Genomic DNA, 22,818 nt, shown 5'->3' on the forward strand with positions numbered 1-22,818 from the left:
TATTAGTTCACTTAGTTATACAGATCTTTTAAATATTGACATATTTCTTTATATAGTATCTTAACATATTCTTTAATATCTCCACCAAGCTCATTGTATAAGTGTGTACTGAGGCAGTTTCAAGATCTCAGTGGAAGAATAAGTTATTTAAACCTTAATTTTTACTCTAGTGTATTGAGCTTAGTCATTGACAACAATCTCTGATAGCTCTTTCTCTTGAAATGGTAGACTTGGAACATTTATTTTCAAGAAAAATATCTGCTAAATACACAAGTCTAAATCACCATAGTTTTATCATTCATTCTTTCAGGAAAAAGTGAAGTTTTCTGAAAAAATTGTAGGCTTGACTTCAAAACTCAATCACACAAATGCTTTTTGACAAGATAACATTCGAGGTTTAACATGTAGCAGAAATTGTGTGTTTTTTGTTTTCAATTTCATAATACTAAAAAGATAAAATCAAGAGTCAAGAGTCAATGAAATTTAAACATCTTGATGCTTGATGAAGTGAAATTGGTTTCTTTAGTATTCTATATACTGAATTGTCAAAACTTAACTGATCTGAACTGGGAATCCTAGTATACCAGCCAGACAGATGGTTAAAACCAGGCATTATCTTGCCTCCTTTCTGAATACACAGAATGGTTTGCACATTAGGGATGGTCATAGAAGACCAAGCATCCTTAAGGCAATACCATTCACAGCTCTATTGTCCTCCAGTGATTGAACTACCCTTGGTTACTATGAAAAACTGCTGAAGGGATAGCTGCTTTGTTACTTGCCCTGTGGGCGGTTATCCCCATCCCTATCTTGAGAATTATTCAGTTAGAATATATTTATAAAATTTGTCCCTGATTTTAGTTTATGTGATCAGTAATACTGCCTGAGACATGGAAGACATTCAGGTCAGTTTCAACTCACTGGACAGGGTCATTTTTGGTGATAGGATTATCCAAGACCTCTTTGCAGGCCAATCAGTATTTTGTGCGATCATCAACACATTCTATTGTATCTGGATTAAGAATCTTGACCAAGATGAGCACAGAGGCACATGCCTGTAATCCCAGCAGCTCAAGAGGCTGAGGCAGAGAATTGTGAGTTCAAAGCCAGCCTCAGCAACTGAGCAAGGTCCTAAGCAACTTAGATAGACCCTGTTTCTAAATTTAAAAAATTAAAAGAACTGGGAAATGTGACTTGTTGGTTAAATTCCCCTGAGTTCAATCCCTGGTACCAAAAAAGTGTATGCATGTGAAAGTATCTATCATCTATCTATCTATCTATCTATCTATCTACCTATCTATCAATCATCTATCTCTAGATAGATATATCTGTATATCTGTATATCTCTATATCTATCTATCTATCTATCTATCTATCTATCTATCTATCTAAATCAATCTTGGCCAAGTGGAAGTTTACAGAAAATTAAGTAGAAAACCATCTGGCTTTCTAAGGCAGACTCTGAAAATTTATGGCATTTGTTCAGCTGATTGGGTCAATGACCTTGGAGGCCATGATTCAGGTCAACTCTGCAAATTGGTCTCATCCTGCTGCTTAGTGTCATGTTGGTGGAAGCTTCAGTTAAATGCTGAATAAGCAAATTAAACATGTTTTGTCCTAACTCTTTGTCAATCACATTAATTATTACGGCAAATAGAACTGTAGACTTATAGGGAAATTAACCATAGAAACAATGGGGTATAGAAACAAGGAAAGCAACTGGTAGTAATTGTATGAGTCTTTCTTTGAAGCTTTACTTCAGATTTTCTGAGTGAGCAGTAATGTTCCTTTATTCCAGATTATCTTTTCAAGTTTGTTTTTCTAGTGAAAGATCTTGGAGGATAGAGTGAGCGACTCCCTTTGGAAATAAAAGAATCAGGTTTCTTAAGCTCAGGATTTCTCCCCTGTAATGTAAACAGTGTGCAAGTGTTGGCTGGCCCTCTGCATTAGAAATAAAGACAAGGAAAACCAGTCCAAAGGAAGGCTAATACTGCACTTACTGCTATTGCCCAAAGTAGTAAATCGTACTTTGTTTCTGATCCATTAGTGTTATGTCTTTCACCATTAAAACTATGATTGGCTAACATGTTAAGTTGTTCATGTTGAATGAATATCTCAGAATTGTCACAGGTTGTGACTGTTATTTGGTGGGGCAAAATTGGTGTTAGTTGGTATGCCAAATCATAATCACCTCAAAATAAGTCATGTAACATGAAATAACGTTTGCTGATTTTTATTGCATTTTAATTGCACATGGACGAATTCACATACACATGCATTGGAACAAAATCAGCTTCATGCATTGTATACATATGTTCATTCACACTTTATCAGTTATTATAGACTTCTTCATCTTTCCTGACCTTTTAAAAATTCTTCATCAATGAACTATTAAAGATATGTTAAAATCTACCAGAACTGGTGTATTTACATAGTACTCTTTATAATTCTGACTATTTTGTTTCAGTTTTGACCTGATGTCATAGGTATATTTGACTTGAAAACTTCCACATTTCACTAGTGAATGGAAACTTTTGTCCGTATGTATTGACTATCTTTATTTCTTGTTTTTAACTCTAAACATTGTATGAAAAAATATTACTAGTGAATGTTAAAAAAAAAAACCCAGGCATTTAATGTTTGTACATGTGTGTGTTTAATTTTACTTTCAACCTTAATTTACCTGTATAGATATGCTTATGTAACCATCATATTGGATTGTTTTTCTTCTGTTTAATTATTTGCTTTTTGGGTCATTTAATTGGTATTATTACAAATTTATTTGGATTTTTTTCTATAATATTTTCTGTATGTTTAAGTCCTTTTTTCACTTTTAAAAAAATTGTGCCTTACTTTCTTTGTAGTTGGTTAAATATTTATTTCTCTGTTTATTATTTTCTCTCCTAGTTTTTGTGCTCACATTTATTTCTATTTTCTTGTTTGTCCTAAACAATTTAAAACACATACTTCATTCATCAACACTTAAAAATAATAATAATCATACCCTTTATCATATCACTCCAAAAATGTTAGAATACTTTAAACAATGTTATTCAAATCCCAAATCACATTCCATTTTTTTTCAGTTAATTCCTATTACAAGTTTGTTTTAAAAAACTGCTTTGTACAGAAATGTTTACATATTTCCATTTTTTATTTCTATGCACCTTTCTCAGCATTGATTTTTGTACGATATATAGCATACTGACCTACCACCTCTTTCTTTTCTCTTTCTTTTTTCTGAGTTATATCTCTTAGTATTTTCACTATTCAAGTTCTATTGCTGATTCTTAGTTTCTTTCCTCAAAAAAAAATTTAATATTCCTTGTTCAGAGAAGTTAATTTTAAAGTTCACTCAAAGCTAAAGAATGAATATTTTATCTCATCACTTGGGAGATACTTTCATCTTCTTCTATCTTCCACTGTGGTTAAGAAATAGATAAATCTCATTCACTTCTTTTCATCTAACAAGTTCTTATCTTTGGTGGCATAAGATCCTAAGATATCTTTTCCTTTGAGATTTGGTAAACACTTTTTTCTATGTTTTTGTTTGTGTATGTTTGTGTGAGTATGCTGCTTGTGTATTATTTGACATCCTATAGCAGAATATTAAATCTTTCATTAATTTCTTGAAAAATTTCAAGACATACATCTTTAAATATTGCCTCCCCACCATTTTATCCTTCTGGTCTCTGGAACACCTATTATATATTAAAATTTTTACTGTATTCTCTGTCTAACTTAATTTCTCTTTCAGAAAAAGAAATGTGTGTGTGCATAATTCAGAAGGCACTACTTTTCCTGTCTTCCAAAGATCACACACCCTTTATAATCCTAGGAAACAATCACTCTCATGACTAGGTTGTATCATGTGGCACAGTTAATTTGAGAAAGGGAGATTAACCTGGATGAAATTGACCCAATCAGATAAGGTCTTAAGAGGGAAGGATGGGCCTGAACTGGGGCTGGATGGCCACTGAGTAAGATCCTCTGTTGATTGTCTCCCCACAGGCACGAAAAGTTGAACCGTTGTTCATGCACCAACATACCTCCTCAAGAGCAAATTACCTAGGTGTGGTGGTGGCACATGCCTATAATCTCTGTGGCTTGGAAGGCTGAGGCAGGAGGATCATGAGTTCAAAGCCAGCCTCAGCAACTTAGTGAGGCCCCAAGCAGCTCAGTGAGATCTTGTATCAAAACAAAACAAAACAAAACAAAACAAAAAATATATTTATACAAAGGGGACAGGGGATGTGACTCAGTGGTTAAGTGCCCCTGGGTTCAATCCCTGGTGCAAAAAAAGAAAAATAAGGGCAAACCAGTTACACTATAATAGTTATCTTTAGCACAACAAAACAAAGACATGTTGAAGAAGGCAGGAAGGAAAGAGGGAAAAGATTCCTGTGTGATCTCCCCTAACTCCAAGTAGTTCAGTGTGAAAACTACACTTCCTGCTTGGGAGAGGAAGAGAGAATTAAGTCCAGGTCTTAGATTTGAAACCTAGTATCAGGCCTACCTCTATGAAAACTTCTGCTGGGCAGAGTTCCACAACCCCTACCACCAGGCTGTACACACAGACTAGGGCCCTGTGGCTGACTCAGGAGACCCTGACTGTGTTCACCACCTATCAGGCTTTGGGCAGCAGAGCAGACAGCAAGACTCCACTGAGAGCAGGGCATGGAATGCTAGTACAGGGCTGTGTCTTAGAGTCCAGTGTTAGGCCTTCTGCAGTTAGATGCAGTGCCTTACAGACACTGAAGGGCTGGGCCATAGCTCACTTTCAGGGTTTCTGCAGCAGCCAGCATCAGACAGAGACCTGTGCACCAAGAGGACAGACTCCAGTTTCAGTCTGTATCATTTTCTGCCTCAAAGTTGGTCCAGGGCATACCAGTCCTCCTCTCAAGACTATGGAAGTCCCTGTGGCCGAGAATCATGTGTGGCCTTACTTAGTGTTAGCTCTACCACCCATCTCCCAATTCTGTGCAGCACAGCTATTACCTGGCCAATGCTTGCAGACAGGGCTCTAGAACTGCACTGGTACCAGTAAGAGAGCTGAACCCAGTGGAACAGATTTGTGTTTCAGCCTGCATCACCACCACTTGTGTCATGGTCTCAGTGTACCCCTCAGATTGTGGAGGTCCTTGCAGCTATACGACTTGGGTGTGACTCAGAGTTGCATCCATCTAGGTGACCAAAGGACTGTCTTTACCAATACTAACCTAACCTTGGGCAGCATAGCGTGGTGCAAGAGCCTATTCACTAGTGTTGGAAGAGAGTAGAAAACACATGACTTTCACCTGGAACTTAGTGCTGAGTTGGTGAAACCTAGTGGTAGGGAGAACCTAACAGGCTCCATTCCAATAACTACCTGTGGTTAAAATCTCTGAAGCAACTTCAGTTCTAGAAAAAGACACATGGCCTACTCTATAAGACTTCTCTTCCACCTGGTATCACTTGTGGTTGCATGCACTGGTGTTTGACCTGTTGGTCCACTTCAGCAATAGGCAGCCCATATTAGTGTAGGCCTCAGTCCTATCTCAGTGTTGTGCTGGTCTTGGCAGACCATGAACTCAGGGTAAGACACAGCTTGGCAGCACTGGGGGTCACAATTGCAACTTAGGAACCTGGGATTGCCTAGAGCTGGTGAGAATCCTATAATACCAGGCCATAGACTGGTTTCTGTGGATGAGGAATCAGGACCTGCCACAGTCTTGAGAAAAGCTTATGGGATAGACTACTCTTTCTCAAAACTGTTTTGCTTCTTTATAACCAATATACCAACACTGTATTTGGAACAAACCTGGGCATGGATTACCATCTAATACTAAAAGAGTTACAATATACCAACAGGAGACTCCTAGGAAACCTGGACTTGGCCACCATTCAATGCTGAATAATGATAGGGAATAGGCTCAGAGAACACAAGGAGCTTGCTTAAAATTTCTAGAAAGACATGTATCAACAAAGCCAGAGTAAAGAGGCTAGAATAAACTGCTAATCATTCAATGCCCAGAAAATGTCATAGTCCAACAAGCATCAAGAGTTTTCATGAAATTGTGATCTTATCTAATAGTTAAAATAAGGTACCAGAAATGAATCAGTAATCAGTATAGGAGAGAGCTCAGATAATTTTAAAAGTTGCTTTTAGGAAACTCAATGATCTTGAACAAAATATAGGGAAATATTTTTATACTCTAACAGAAAAATATAACAAAGTGATGGAAGCAATTTAAAAATATCAAAATAAATTCTTTAACAAGAAATACACTCAAAGAAATAGAAAAATATGATATAAGGTTTCAATAGCAGGATAGATCAAGTAGAAGAAAGAGTAGACTTGAAAACAGACAATTTGAAAACCCACAGAGTCGGGGGAAAAAGGATGAAGAAAGCTTATAGGAACTTTCAGACACTATTAAAATGGAAAATACTGGGTTATTGGGTCTAAGAATTACTTGAGAATGCCCAAAGGGGGGAAAAACATATTAAAGAAAAAAAATAACAAAAGACTTCCCAAACCTAAAGAATGATATAAATGTTCAGGTACAGGAAGGTCAAAGAATATCATTAAGATCAAAGTCAAGCAAATCTACCCCAAGATAAGTTATAATTGAGCTCTCAAAAGTGAAAGATAAAGAGAAGATTCTCAAGATTCCAGTAGAAAAGAAACATTAGATGTGGGTATCCCAGTTCACCTGACAGCAGACTTATCAGCAAAACCCTTAAAAGACAGGAGAGAGAGGCATAACATTTTCATAGTATTGAAGAAAAACACACAAAACCCCCCAAAATTGTCAGCCAAGAATACTGACTCTAGCAAAGTGTTCCTTTAGAAATGAAGGAGGAATAAAGACATTCCCGACAAATGAAAGTTGAGAGGATATATCACTACCAGGTCTGTTCTACAAGAAATGCTAAATCAAAGTCTTCACACTAAAAGAAAGGGAGGTTGATACATAAGAAGTAAGTATGAAAGAAAGGATTTTGAAAAAGAGAAGTTTTTTGTGTTAGTAGGAATACCATGGATATACAGCTGCAGTCCTTTTTATTTTTTATTTTGAGGTAGGGGCTAAGTTTGCTGAGGATCTTACTAAATTGCATAGGCTGGCCTTGAATTTGTGATCCTCTTCCCTCAGCCTTCTGAGTTGCTGGGATTACAGGCATACAACACCACACCCAGCTTTGAAAATGTTATCATAAAGAAATAATAGATTTTTGAAGAGAGGTAAGTTGAATATGATACAAAGTATGCATGTATCAAAACATTACATGGTACCTCATTTATATGTACAGTGGGTATGTTTTTATGTGTCATTAAATATAAAAATTGAAAAAAATTGGTGAGTTCTTTAAAAAGAAAGAGAAAACTTAAAAGAGATTGAGCGTGAAGGAGATTCTGTGTTTCTGGCTTTGACAATGAAGGATGTTGTGGGGGAAGTTATACAAGTAGCTTTTAGTACCCCAAAGAAACCAATTATTAATATTAGTCACTACATATTTTAGTTACAAAAATTTTGAAAACACACAAAAATTTTATTTTATATGTTCTCTTGCAATTTACTAATGTCCTCAATTCCTTCTCAAATTATTTTATACACAGATCTCCATCTATAGGTGTGTTAAGGTCTGGATTGAAGATTGGTTCTTCCAGTGACCTGCCCATTCTTCTGCTACAACCCGGAATAGTGATTAGAATAAGAGTAATTTACACAATTATTGGTTTAATGATTTAGATCATCTTGTTTCTGAGTGAAATCCTGAGTGAAATTTAACTGCAAATTAGTCTACAGAGTTTCAGGGCAATTTATTGCTCTTGAGCAATGTAAACATTTGAGAAAGACAAAATCCTTCTTTCTTCCCTGATAGCAGGATATGGAATAGAATGAAGAAGATACAGTGCTAGCTTGTCTTTACAAAGAAGGTATCACCTTTTAGAATCCAAGTTGAGGAAGAGGTTCTGTTTAATCCTGCACCTGTATTGTATATCATGTTCCCTATTTTCTAACTTGTTGATTGTGAAAACACAAGCTTAGCATCCACAGACCCAGGAGGCTGAGAAAAACTAAAATCGTGGATATTACCGATTACTTTGAGTGATGCCAATTCATTCCTTCATTATTATAGGTTCTTTCCTCATAGGTACAAGCTTTGAGGGCTCCTGAAGTTACCTTCAGCTTACATCCTTTAAAAGTATTTTGTCTAGTATTTTAGTTACTTTCATAAAGAGAATGGATTATTGTCTTTAATATTTCATACAGACAAATGGGAGTTTCATTCTGTTTTCTGATATACTTTTTTTAAATGAAAACTTTGAATATTTTTACTGTATTTCTGAGTTTTAGCAAACCCCAAAAAGAATCATTTGCAGGATTTTTATTTTATTATAATAACTCATAAAACATGTATACCAAATATTGACTACATAACATTTCAATGATGTGTAAAATGATAGTCCTTTTCTAAAGCAAAACATTTTAGATGTTACTTGAAAATATTAAGTATTGAGTATGCAATTAAAAGTTGTGACTTTAAAAACCATTACTAAAAGCAGTTGTTGGTTTAAGATATTACCCTAGACAGGCTAATGCATGCAAAAGTTGTACTGTGATATGTGAAGGGAAAAATAGTAAATAATTTCAATTAGAATAAAATTATATTTAAAGATGACCTATAATGAATAAAATGAAAGTTTGATTATATTTAATATTGAAGTCCTTCAGAAATATATGCCTAATCACTCTGTAAACCTTATTTGAAATTTAAAATGTAGGAGAAATGTAGGTAAAATGTTATCACATGCTTTTAGGGCATTCATTCAGTCAAGCATAGCTAAGCATTTATTGCTTATTCTAGAATATTGCTAAGCTCATTTAGTTATTACCTGTAAGGTGGTGTTATTCTCATTGGTGGGAGTGTAGTCTCCAATTTGTAGATGATTAGAGTAAATACATAGGTATTTTAATGAATTAGTAATTAAAATAAAAATTAACCAAAATATAATGGTCCCGATGTTTTAATAACTTTTGAAAAAGTACTAATTGCATATTCTCTAAGTGACTGATTTTGGTACTTCTAGATGCTGACTCCTTTGACTGAATATTTTAAAATCTGAGACAAATTGGGAAAATGGGTAATTAACATTGTAAACAGTAGTTAAAATATGAAAGTTTAGTTATAACACAAGGACCCTGCTCTTATCTAATTTGTATAAAAATCATTTTCTGTACATGAGTACAAAAAACAACTATTTTCATTGAGGATGTCACAGATGGTATTATTTTCCCTCCAAACTATGGCCCTACTCACATATTTACTTGTATGTGGGAAATTTCATTATACCATTTTAATTTCTTATGTGCATATAGCCTGGGTAGATGACAGATAAAAGATAGATAGATGATGGAAGATACACAGATGAATATATCAATATAATAGATAAATTATACATATGCACAAACATTTATATAGAGATAGAAAAAGTTGAAATATCAGAAGGAGATTTAAGAGAACCCTATGATAACATTAAAATCTCAAAAGGAAATGAAATAAAATGCCAAGGACTTAGGCTTTCAAAGTTATAAAACAAATTCCATTCTTAATATTAAATGCCATCTGCCTCTTCTTTCTCATTCCTTCTCCAGGCAGTGAATCTTTTACATACGAACACCATGAACTCAAGCGACATATCTGCATTTTATTTCCTCATGGTCTACTGGTTTAAATGTACTCTGATATCCTGCAGATGAATTTCAAAACACGGAATAAATCTATTTCCTGAATAACTTTACTCACCATTATTTAACTCATACCATGTAATTTATGGATATGCAGCAGGTTTAATTCACAAATATTTTAAAATTTTAAGAAAATGAAGAAACCCTTCTCATCATATATAGTACCATCTAATGGAAGTCTTGGGAAACAATGACATCAGATGATAGATTTCAAATGTCAGTATTTTGGAAATATCAGTACAGTATTAGCATTAGCATTCCAAAGTTACATATCAAAAGACAGGCAACAACTGCCAAAGGGCATTTAAATACCTAACAAAATAGCTAAAGTTATAATGTTGTATTCACATGCTGCTTCCATGGAGTTTTGGCTTTGTCTGTTGCTAAGAATGGCTTCCAGATGCCTTCGTTATTGTTATAGATTCATTTCAACTTTTAGCCTACCCAAGGTAAGGAGGAAAAAAAAAATTAAAATCAAAAGTTTAAGATATGAGCAAATTCTTTGAGGCTCAAATTTAAGGGATTGTCATGCTTTATTCCCCATTTTATACTGCTATATAAAAGACAAATGCATTATTTGCTTTATTGAATTTTTATGAGGCTGCATTGTGATTTCATTTTTCACCATTGAAAATAATTTCACAAAAACAAAGCAAAAACTATTTTAGCTTACTTAAACCATCTAAGTGAAGAATAATAAAATGTCCTTTTTCTATAAAATTGAAAGTAAGGTAAAGAGAACATTATGTTGGTATTTTACAAAATAGAATGTCAAAGATTTGCCATTACTTCATATTATGCACTATAAACCATGGTTGAATTTATTAGAATTTACTTGTGATAAGACTTTGTGAGTTGATACTATCATCCTTTAGATGACAAAAAATAAACCTTCTGCATGTAGAGAAAGACTAGCTATTACAGTTACAATAAATATGCTAATACTTGTTTTTATTTAAACTCTGAATTATATTCCTCATATGTCTCTGGAATATACACAATTCTAATAAAAAATGAGTCAAAATTACTTTTTATTTATTAGGATATATTTACTTTAAAAATAATTTAAAATTTGTAATAACATTACAAACTAAAGTTAATTTCACTTTTTAACTGGTTCATTCAAATATATTTTGACTATGAATTTACAAAGTACCTGGTACTACACAAAGTTTGTATCTGAGTCTGAAAAAATGCTATTGTTCCAGTCCCTTATTGAACACATACTATTTTCCAGGTCCCATTCTAAACCCATTAAATGTACATTATATGTACTAACTCATATAATTATCATAATAGTCCTATGAAATAGAATATATTATATTTTCCATTTTATAGACAAAAATTTAACTCTTTGTAAATGTTTATTCAGTAAATAAAATAAATTTATTATTATATAATACCTTTTTTTTTTTCTTTGTTGACAAAATGGAATTTCAGCCCTGTATCAGGTAGAAGAGATCCTCAAGTTTGGCCTGTTGAGAATTTTAGTGGGAGTTTGGTATTCTACCAGTTTTTGACAATCAGGCAAAATTAAAGTAGCAAATATTTTATACGAAATATGTCTAATATTATATATAGCTGTATGGAAAGCTAAGGAAATATGGAAAACATATATTTCCTGCCTTGGATGATGTTGGAAGGAAATCAAATAAATGGAACAGTAAGACCTGTGATTTTTCAGTCGGATGGCAGACTTGTTAAAAACTCAGTGGCACTGGGGTATCTATGTAGGTATACTGACTACTAATAGGAAGTGCGAGAAGAGACCCTATGTGATGACATGAAAGGTAGACACCATGCCTAATGAAGAACAGGTGACACAGAAATATTATGATTTTTGTCCTTAAGAGCCCTGGGAAAAAGTAAGACAAGGTCCAATATTGAAAGAATATGATAAAGGGTCATTACTAAGGCAGGAAGTGAAACATAGTATAGAGTGAGAGAGAACTCAGACACGAATACTGTAGGAAGGGACCAGATCACAGAGAATCAATACCAAAACCTAGTTATTAGATGTGAAGTCTAGGCTTAGATATGGGTGCAGTGACTTTATTTAAGTGACCTGAGTTCCTTCATTTCCCACAAAGTAAGAACAAAGATGGTACTGAACTTGTTGAGATGATCCCAGAGGTGGGAATTGGAGGCAATCAATTTTATATTTATTTAGAAGATACTCCAGATCTAAACTACAGCACTAGCTTTTTCTGAATAAATGCTAGTTATTATTGCAGAGAGCAGTGATGTTGGAACTATACATTTTAAGCTAGCAGAGAAATGTGGGTTTCAATAAAATATTTTTTCTTCCTCATAATCTGATATGAAACAAAATTATGTGTTTATGTAACCAGTCACTCTCTTCCAAGGAAGTTAAAAGTAATGTAGTTATGGTAAGAGATGACATTTACATGCATGAAATGAGATTATCCCCCTAAATTTATAAATTGTCTTCCCACAATCTGTAGTCTCAACCAGAGAGTGTGTTAATGGATGGTGTGTGATTGTTTAAGCCATCATTCATTCTTTCCATTTTCATTCCCATATTAAAGTCAATTCATTTGAACACTCACTTACCAATTGCCAAATATATTTTTGGAATACAAAAGCATTCAATAGAAAAAAGCACGTGGTATAAAGTCAGAGAGAAATGGGATTAAATAGTGATTCTGTCGTTTAATAATTAGGGAACTTTGGACAAGTTTATGTAAGACCCAGCTTTCTTATCTAATTAATGTAGCTATCTTCATTATAGGGTTACGTTTGAGGGCTAAATGACACTATGTGCCACAAACCTGAAACATGTTGTATTAGTCAGTTTTCTGGTCACTGTGATAAAATAGTTGAGATAATTAACTTTTAAAGAGGAAAGGTTTATTTTGAATCACAGATTTGGAGGTTTCAGTTCATGGAAGCTTAGTCCTGTGGGCTTATATTATCACGGTACATTATGACAGAAACACATAGCAGAGGACTCCTGTTCACCTCATGACAGTCAGGAAGCAAAGAGAGAAAGAAAATCAGGGGCCAGGGTTCCAATATCCAATTCAAGGTCATACCCCCAATAACCTAACTTTCTTCCTCTAGGTCCCACCTCCTAAGGTTCCATCACCTGCCAGAGGACCACAGGTTGGCAAATAAGCCTTTAACTCACAGGCCTTTACAAGGTACCTCAGATCTAAACTATAGCACTAGCTTTTTATGAATAAATGGTAGTTATTATTGCAGAGAGCAGTGATGTTGGGTTTTTCAATTAGATATTACCTTCTTTTTTACTCTTGTCAGAGAAAATAATCTTATTTACTTCTTATATTTAAAACATATACTCCTTCTCAGTAAAAATACTCTTTGAACATCTGCCACTCCCTTACCACAACCCAACATATTCAGTTAGTCACCAAATTCAGTTAAGTGCGATTTTTACTAAACCAGTATTTGGAGGTTGACTCAGTCTCCTTCTCCCTCTTCCTTTCCATTTCTTCCACCACAGTCCTGCTCCCTCAGCCTGTTTAGTGACGTCTACAACTTTCATATCTCCAATCTCTCCTGGCATTATTTTTTAAAAAACATTGCTCAAATCATTCCATTCTCATACATGGAAAACCTCAATTCTGCCTATTGTCAAAAGAATAAACCCTGGGGTCCTTGGCAATGTATTTCTGGTTTTTCAAATTATCTATTGTTCTTACTTTCTGTGTCCTCTTAGCCTCTGTTTCTCAAAGCACCCAGCCATTCCCTGGTTTGAATATACTTAAACACACATGCCCTTTCTTTCATTATTTATCTCCTTCCATTTCCAATTGAGATGTCAGCACATCTTAGAATGTGCTGGTCACTGGTCTCAGGGGTCATCAATATTTATTAATTCTTCAACATTCCCATAGAAAACCATTTGAATTAAAAAGTCACTTTGTTTTCTCTTAAATTGTATTAATTTATTATCAATTCTATCTTCTATTTTATGTCACATGATTTTAAGGAATAGTCTAGTAATTTTTTTAATTTTTAAATTTTGCCCTATCTCTTGTACTACAGGGATATAATAAACATTTATTAAGTAGAATTGCAGAATGAGGTGAGATGCCTACACATGCACCCTCACAAGATCCTGCAATAGTATTCTTGGTCATTGCTATTGCCTAAACAACAAAATATAATGAAAACCTACAGGAGGTTTTCTTCTTAACCTGGAAAGGAGGATAATTTTTAAGCAGGATAAAGTAAAGTGCTAACCATAAGACAAATGTTTTATAAATTCTTTCCTTAAAATTTACAGTTTTGTTACCTCCATAATATGTATAATTTTTATATTTTATGTACCAGTTGAAAAGAAATTAGAATAATAAATCACATTATTAAAATAAAGCAAAAATAATTAAAATTGTATCCATCAAAAAGCATTATTAAGAGAGTGAAAAGGCAAAATTAAGTCTGGGAGAAATGCATATGAAAAATATGGCAAATTTACTTATATGTGTGTATCTCCAAGAGAAGACTCATATCCTGAATACATCCAGAATTCTTAGAAATCAGGAATAAAAGGCAACCCACTTAAACAATTTGACAAGATTTGAACACAAACTTCAAGAAACGAGAGGAGAGAGAAGAGAACCAAATGATTATTTAATATATAAACATGCTCACAATTTATTATCATTAAAACCACATTTTCTCTGCTTCTGCCGGTGGGTGAGGACTGTGTAAGCTGCAGGCATCTGTAGCCATGGAATACGCTGCAGCTCTTACTGAGGGCTATGCCCGCCAATGCTGCAGCAGACTTACACCTCACTGCCAACTTCTTTTGGGTTCTTATCTCACGAATTTGAAGGAAGAAATTCACAGACAATGGAAGGCAAGAGTGAAGGGAATAGAATTTATTAAAGAATGGAAATGGAACTCTAAGAGGCAAGAGAGGATCTAATAGCAGGTCGCCACTTGAGTGTGCAAGTCTAGACTTCAAATCGCACTTAGGTTGGTGCTACCAGTCAAAATTTATGCTAATCAGGTTTGGAAAAGTACCGATGCTATTGTCAACCCTTGAGTCTGAATTTTCATTCAGGTCTGCCCCCCTTTTGTTTTATTCCCAGCTGACTGCAAATCACAGCTTCGCAGGAGGTTGAGGTGGCCCATCCCAGCTGGTGGAGCTGATGTTAGCACCAGGTCCCTGGGCAGGGCCATCGAGGGATGACAGGTCCTTGTGCTCTGGCTCTCTTTGCCTCAGGTCCACACTCATGTGGATGCACAGTGCCTGGGACACCTGCTCATACTTGGCCAGGTGCGATAGCAGGTAGTCATGCAGCTAAGACCCAGTGCAAACTAGCCCACCTGGGCTCACCATTCTGCTGCTTCTGGGACAAGGACTTGGATTCATCATCAAGATAATAAAAATTTAAAACCATTATGATAAACCATTATATCCCCAATAAGAGGCATGAAACCTGAAAGGACATATGAAATATCTAGGATATTTAGATATTATCGTTAATAAAATAATACAGATTCCCTGTAAAACTTAGTGTACCCATAAACCTGGATATGTGCTTCTGCTATGAGAATTACATTGCTAGGTTTATACTAAATATAAATGAGTGTATTTGTACACATTTAAAGTACCTATTGAAAAATGCTCACTTATTAAAACAAAGACCTTAAAGTAATCCAAGTATTTTCAGTAGTTTAATGGAAAAACAAATTGTACAATAGTAAATTCCCAAAATGGAATACTATATAGCAATAAAAATGATTGGCACTGATGAATCCCACAACAAAAGTGTGAGTTTAATAGAATTAAAGTAATGTATATCAAACTTTCTGTGTTTGGGGAAATTATTTGAAAAAATATCATTAAGTAGTTATATGCTTGAAGAGTTTATATCTAATCACTATAAATGCAAGCCCTGCAAAGCCAAAAACAATCTTTCATTCATTTTATATGGTACCTTTATTTCTGAAAATTTTGTGTACATACATACAAATTGAGTAAATATTTTGTTTTTAAAAGGAAAGGAAAAAAGGTACTAGGCATATATAATGTTAAGTGATTCAGCTGCACAAGTATTATATTATAGTAGCAATTAGCAAATCATGAGGCACAGTGCTAAGGACTTTAGGAAGATTAAGCAAAGACCCACCCAGTTTAAAATGCCATAATGACCTGGTTCATCGTAACCCCCAAACCTCCCTTTACAGGTTAAATAGCCTCCCTAGAGTGTGGTCACACTACTGAGAGTGATTGCTTTCCCAAGTCTAATGCCATGTGCACCTGGATGTTGAAATTTTACTCATAAGGAAAAGATTATAAAACTTCTGTTAGTCAGCATCTGAAGACCACATGAAGTATCACACAACAAATGAAGAGACTCAAGGTCTTAATGATCCTTAATAAAATTGAAAAGTCCATTGTCTCACTGTAGTTATGCTCCCAAGAGGAATCTCACTAATTAAATACATGACCTCCAAAAAAGGAACCAATGGGTATGGAATGAATTTTTAAATCAGAAAATTTATATTTTAAACTAATCTGTAGGCTAAGAAAATTTCAAAATATAAATGAGATAGAAATTGAAAGAAAGTGACAAGTAAAAATACCTTTCAAGTTGTCTTAACTTTGTTACTTAAGAGTTTGTTGAGTTAAAAAAAATTATATCACTAAGCTTATCAAAAAGTTTAACAAAATTTGATCATGCTGTGCTTAATGTTTTTATGTAAAAGACCTTAGGCAACACTGATACATTTCAATGCTTAAAAGTATTTTACAAAATTTTTCTTTGTATTTTCTGATAAACACTTTAATATTTATCAGAAATTTAAAAAAAAACATTCAACTCAACAATGAAACATTGAAATCCATTTTGATAGGAGTCGTTCATCACAGAAAATATAACTGCAAAAAAACACTACATGAATGGCAATGAAAGAGCTACTGTATGTCAAACTGTGGCGTCATAAAGAAGAAACTGGTTACATAGTACGTTTAATATTGTGTTAGACACACATGACTCTTTGAACAGGGTGTAAAGGTCTGACTTTGACTCTGCATGTGCACACCACATGAGCAGGTGAACGGGTAAATGGGAAAGGGTGATGACAGTTGAGTGCTCCAAATCAAATCATTCCAAGATGTATTTCCACAACTGTTATAAATCTAGTAATTTCTTTTAACTACTAGTATTCAAAGATATTTAAGCAAATCAACCTCTGTATCCAAAACTAATGTGATTTCTCTTTTTAGTTGCTCTCCATCTCTTTTGGACTTACCACACAAAGCTTTGTGCAAAAACACAATCACATAATATTTACCTTCTGTAAACCAAATTATTAACTGAGTAAGTATAAGTAGTGTAAATGTTTTCACAAGAGTTGACTCTAAATCCATTCCAGTAATTATTGAAATCTTCGAATGGCATGTTCCCCTCCCCCTTATAATTGAATAGATTCATTTCTACCTCACAATTTGTAGCTCGAGATTTATTTAGCTTACATAGCCAAATTGATCACAGGAAAGGCTGCCTTGCTCTTTTCTATAAGAAATGAAAAGGGATGTAAACCTTTTTTTTTCCATTGAATGAAAACATTTTTAATACATCAGGAGGATTTTAAAAACACAATTTTCATCAATTCATATTATAGAACCTTCAATGTTTTGATAAGTTGAGTTGACCTTGAGTTTCATCAATCCTTATAGAAGGTAGCTATGATGTAGAACATGGAAAGATTTCTCTCTTCTTTTGCTTTTCATTTCCCTCCCTCCCTCCCTCCCCCCACTCTCTTTCTTTCTTTCCAGTTATTCAACTAGGGAGCAGTTTTCAGTAGGTTTTATCAGGTAAATTGTGAAGTCAGACAGCTATTTTCTATACACTACTTTGGCATAATATAAAGAAAAAAACACTTCTGATTGTATTTAACAAATATTTTAATAGTTCCCTCACTTCACTTTTAAAAAATTATATATATCTTACAGATGCCACTTGATATAACATGCTGATTTTCATTTCTTGTAGAATACTTTTTTGAATAAGGACACAGTGAAATTGAATTATATTAATTGATCTGTGAATGTATACAGAGTCACTCACCAAGTAGACTAATGTTAAATTAAATGAAATATAGATTTCATTAGCTCCTTATAAGTATATTGTTAGTGATGATACTAAAAATATTATCAGTGATGACTTGCGCAAGAGTTGAGTTTTGTGACGGGAAATACGGGAAATACACACTATTCTCTGTCAGTCATAAAAAGGTTGACTACTTTGGGCAATATACAATTAATGTAATTTTTTAGCTTGAATTCAGTTATGTTTCATAAGATACAGTTTAGTAAATTTTTCAAATAAGCAAGTCCCTCCTCCCTTTCTCTCTGTAGATTTATACAAGTAATGCAGATGTTTTCTGATGTGTGATGACTCCATGTAATGATTATTTTTACTTTACAATAGAGTGAAAGCAGGTCCATTCAGTAAAAACCATTCTTTGAATTTTGATCTTTTCCCAGTTGGACATGTGTGATACCATACTTTCTTGTGACAGGGCAGTAGCAGGGAGTTGCAGCTCCCAGTCAGTCTCATGATCAGGATGGTAAACAACAAATACTTGACAGGACACTGTGTTGCTCAGTTCTGATTTTCAGCAGGTTAGGCATATTAAATGCATTGTGTAGTTATGATATTTTCAATTTATCTTGGGTTTACGGAGGTATGACACCTGATAAGTTAAGTAGCATTTGTGTGTACACATGTACATGTTCTGATGTATGTGTATTCGGATAAATATATATATATATATAAAACATATATATTGGGTATTGTGGGATAAAGTAAATGACGCTCTTTTAGGTTGACTAAGCTATTTCCTTATTTATCAATAATAAATTATTTCTCTCTTATTAAAGACTCTAATAAATCATTTTTAATGCTAGTTAGGGATCCAACTATACCAGACCCATAACAAATGAATATTGAGAGAAGAATGTTTTCAGGATAGGAATTTGTTAATGAAAAGTAACTAAATCGATACTCTAAATTGAAAATCCAAATTAAAAAAATAAATGGACAATATTTAACATCAACTCACTTTATAAACTTGGATCTATCACCCAATATGCTCTAATATTCTTAAGTTAAAATTTAAAAAAGATGCACTATAGATTGAAAATGAAGTCATATATCCTGAAAAATTTATGTGAAGAGAACAACCTGCTTGAAGCAGTTTCTCTGTTCTAGTACCACACTGATCATTGGTTGGAAAGTCTGATGAGAACCGTAAAAAACAAATGTAAATACATGTCCTGGTTGCTAAATAGTATGGATCCTATAAAGCTCAAAATCAGTACTTGCATTCATTTGCACAGTTCCCTAAAGAGGAGACTGAAGTATACTAGTTCTGAATGCTCTATTGTGTCTCTTAGCTAATGCTCAAAGGAGTGATAAGTCACCTTATGAGATATATACCTGGTAAAAGGACACTGGAAAATGAGTCAGGAAAGCAAGGTATTCCATTTTCTGCTTTGGAACCAATGAAACTCCAGTCAGTGTGGCATCATCCATACTTCTCTTTCGGATCCTACAGGAAGCCAAAGAGAGGCCTATTGGTCTCTTTTGAGAGAAAAAATAAATTCTACAAAAGACTAGAAGAAAACTTGGGATAATCTTGTTTATGAGAATATTTATGTAATACGTGTTTATTTAAATATCTAAAATGGCAGAAGAAACCATGTCATTTTACCATCTCCTCTCCTTTAAGAACCTGCCTCAGTGAATATTTGTTAAATATATGAATAAATGATACAAGGAACAAAGGAGCCTAGAGTCAATTCTCTCTCACAAAACTCTCTCTCCCTTCAGTCCTTCCTGCAAATGTCTCCAGAGTTCTATCATCAAATCTTTTCTCTTATGGTTCTCTCCATGAGGGGTTTAACTACTGTCATTCCTGCAACCCCTCTTATGAGGTACTTTCTCCTAAACTAGTGAATTCATTTTGACATTTCTCTTTGTAAAAAACTCATGGGGGTGGGATGTTGGGGCTGTCGCAGAGCATGGGTTTAGCATGTATGTGCCCTGATCTGTTCAATGCCCACCACAAAACAAAAGGGAACAAAAAGAAAAAAAAGAAAAACGCTTATTTGAGTATTTCTGCTGAAATACAACATATGGGGTACTGAAAAAACTTTATATTCCTCAAAATCATGCACTGAAAATAACAGGATTTAAGGGAAAACTATGGCTGGAGTAGACCACTCAAAATTTATGTTACTTTGTACCAAAACCCTAACAGTAATAACAACAATAAATATAGCAACTTAAATACAACTAGCAACTTAAAAGGATGTAAAATTCCCAATAAAGAAATTGTTTAGAAAATAAAGGATCAGGCCTTAAAAATGGTAAAGGTAAGTTTATGGTAGTAAAAGAAAAGGTTGTATTTTCTGAATTATGAAGAAAGGTCAAAATGCAAAAATATAGTACAGAATCCTAGCAAAAACACTTTTAAGAAAAAGCATGAGGCACAAAGGAGCATCATGCAAAATGCTAAGTGCTACATTTGGGTGTGTTCATGAATGCTGCACTTAGGTGGTGGAAAATATTAATATGCTTGACATATTTGCTCAGGAATAAAAATAATCTTTACTGTAATGACATAATCCTACTTAAGCAATGTAGTGCCAACTAATGTGTACTACAGACAGTCATTGTAACAGAGATGATAATTTTGCTTATGAAAAACACACTATTCAACTAGATATCCCATGGGCTCCTCAAACTAAAAGAAGCTCAATGGGAAACTTATTACCATCCCTTCCAGCATGTTCCTTGGTTACCATTTGTCATAGTTAAGGACTTGACACCAATATTGACACCAAAAATCTGAATCAAACTGCAAGTGGTCTGCCTGGGTTGTGATATTTATATTTTTATGTTTTACTTTGTGAAGTCACAGAACATAAAAGAACAGTTGGGTTTTTTTTTTTTTTTCCAAACATGTTGTTTCATGCTTTTATATTCAGAGAACAGTAATTCCTTTAAAGAATAAGTTATTAAAACATAATTAAGATTTCCAGATGTCTACTGAGATTTAAACCAGATTGTTCTGAAATATATATAACCATGCTACTAGGGACTCCTTTATCTTTTCATTAATAGCATCAAATGACAAGATTCAATCTTTGAAAACACAGAATCAACAAGGGTATTAAAACGAACTCATAGAAATGTTTTCTACTTTGTCTTCTGCATCTTCCAATTTTGATTTCTTTCAACATATTCATATGCAAACTGGTATACATTTATTTGTCATATACACACTTTTGCCATCTGGAAAAAATAATTCTACCTAGAATGTCCAGGAGAATTGACTCTCTGGCATTAGAATTAACCAGGTGTCTAGCAAATTACAATGTGGGATACCATCAATGAGCTTGATTAGATAAAGTTGCCCATCTTCTATTTGTACCCTCAGGGTCAATGGAATTTTCAGAAATATGCTAAACACTACTCACTGAGATTGATTTAGCAAACATTTAAGTAAAATTGGAAAGAAACAAGCAAAGAAACATTTTTTAAAAGTTGGAACCTCTATTCATGAGATGAATGAACATTTAGAATAAGAGCTGGACAATATGGTTTAAATTAAATGTAGACATTAATGTTTATCATATATTGCTTTTGCAAATATTTGCTATATTGGTACATGGGCCTAACATAGAATTTACCACTGTGTATCATGTTAATTTATTAGTATTTTCATTTTTACTAACTGAATTTGCTAACTTCAACAGTAAATAATATATTTTAGTTATTATTTTAACCAAATTAGAACCTGTACTGACATTGCTATTAAGAAATGCTTGCTGAATAAATAAGTAAATGATTCAATGGAAAATATTATCTGCTGTCATAAATGATTGGTACCACTGATTATAGTGTATGTAAGACTTTGGCAGAATTTTTATTTCTTATCTCTTAACATAATTCATCTTCTAATACTAGTAGGTCTATATCTCCTTTTTGGGATGACTCACAGTTAAAAGTAGAGCAGGAACTGGAAATAAGGATAAACAGTATGCTGACAAAAGAAAATGTGAGCTTAAAATATAAATTCTTCTGATACAAAATAAAGGCAGTCCATAATATCTCCATTATCACCCCCACTTTCTTATTCTGAGTAGGTTCTCTTTTAAAAAATGGCTCCTAAAATGGTTTTTGCTCTTACAGTTTTTCTTTTCTAGAATGCTCTTAGGTAAATAAGAATAAGGAGTGAAAGTTATAAGGAAGCAGTACCTGATTTTAAGTCAGTTATGCTCAACTACTAACACTCAAGAACCTAGGATACTTCTGAGGCATGTAGATATTTAATGGATGTTTTATTGTCATTTTAAAAAATTTTATCCAGAATCCTCTAAGTTGAGAAGCATGAAAACCTCATTGAAGAGTTCTTTTAATTTGTAAGACACTAGGGAATCATCACTCTCATCCTTAAAACAAGAAAAAAAAAAAATAACTAAGCAAGTTAAAGTCAATTACTTTTCTTGGCCCCATAAGACCATTGATGTTGCAAAACAAACCAACATCTCATAATCTAGAGAGGGAAATCTTGAAAACCATGGCCAGGATCTATTTCTATGGGGGAAAGGCAACTGGGGCTGTATACTGGTAGGAACACTTAATGGTAATGTGGATGTGTTGCTAGAGGCTTTCTACTATGAAGATGAGAAAGTTGTTGTAAGAATGTTCCCACACCTTCATGAGTTTTACCTTTACACACCTGATCAGGCTATCATGATGATGAGTCAAAAAGATATCCCCTAGTAGATTTGACAAGGTGGAGGAGAATAATAACCATTGTTAAATTCAGCAGATCTTTTTCCATAAGAAAGACCTCCTCTCCAGATCATTATTCTACCTGGGAGAAGGACATTCCCCTACTCTATCACTTTCTCTTATTGCTGTCTCACTTAAGGAAAAAAAAAAAAGCTTAAAATTATCTGTGAAGATCACAACCCATGGTTAAAGATCCTCTAAAGGACTGAGATTTAATGATACAATTATAGAATGATTTACCTCCTCATACTTTACCATCACAGTAACAGGGG

This window comes from Sciurus carolinensis, chromosome 8 (genome assembly GCF_902686445.1).
Source record: "Sciurus carolinensis chromosome 8, mSciCar1.2, whole genome shotgun sequence".
Lineage (NCBI taxonomy): Eukaryota > Metazoa > Chordata > Mammalia > Rodentia > Sciuridae > Sciurus > Sciurus carolinensis.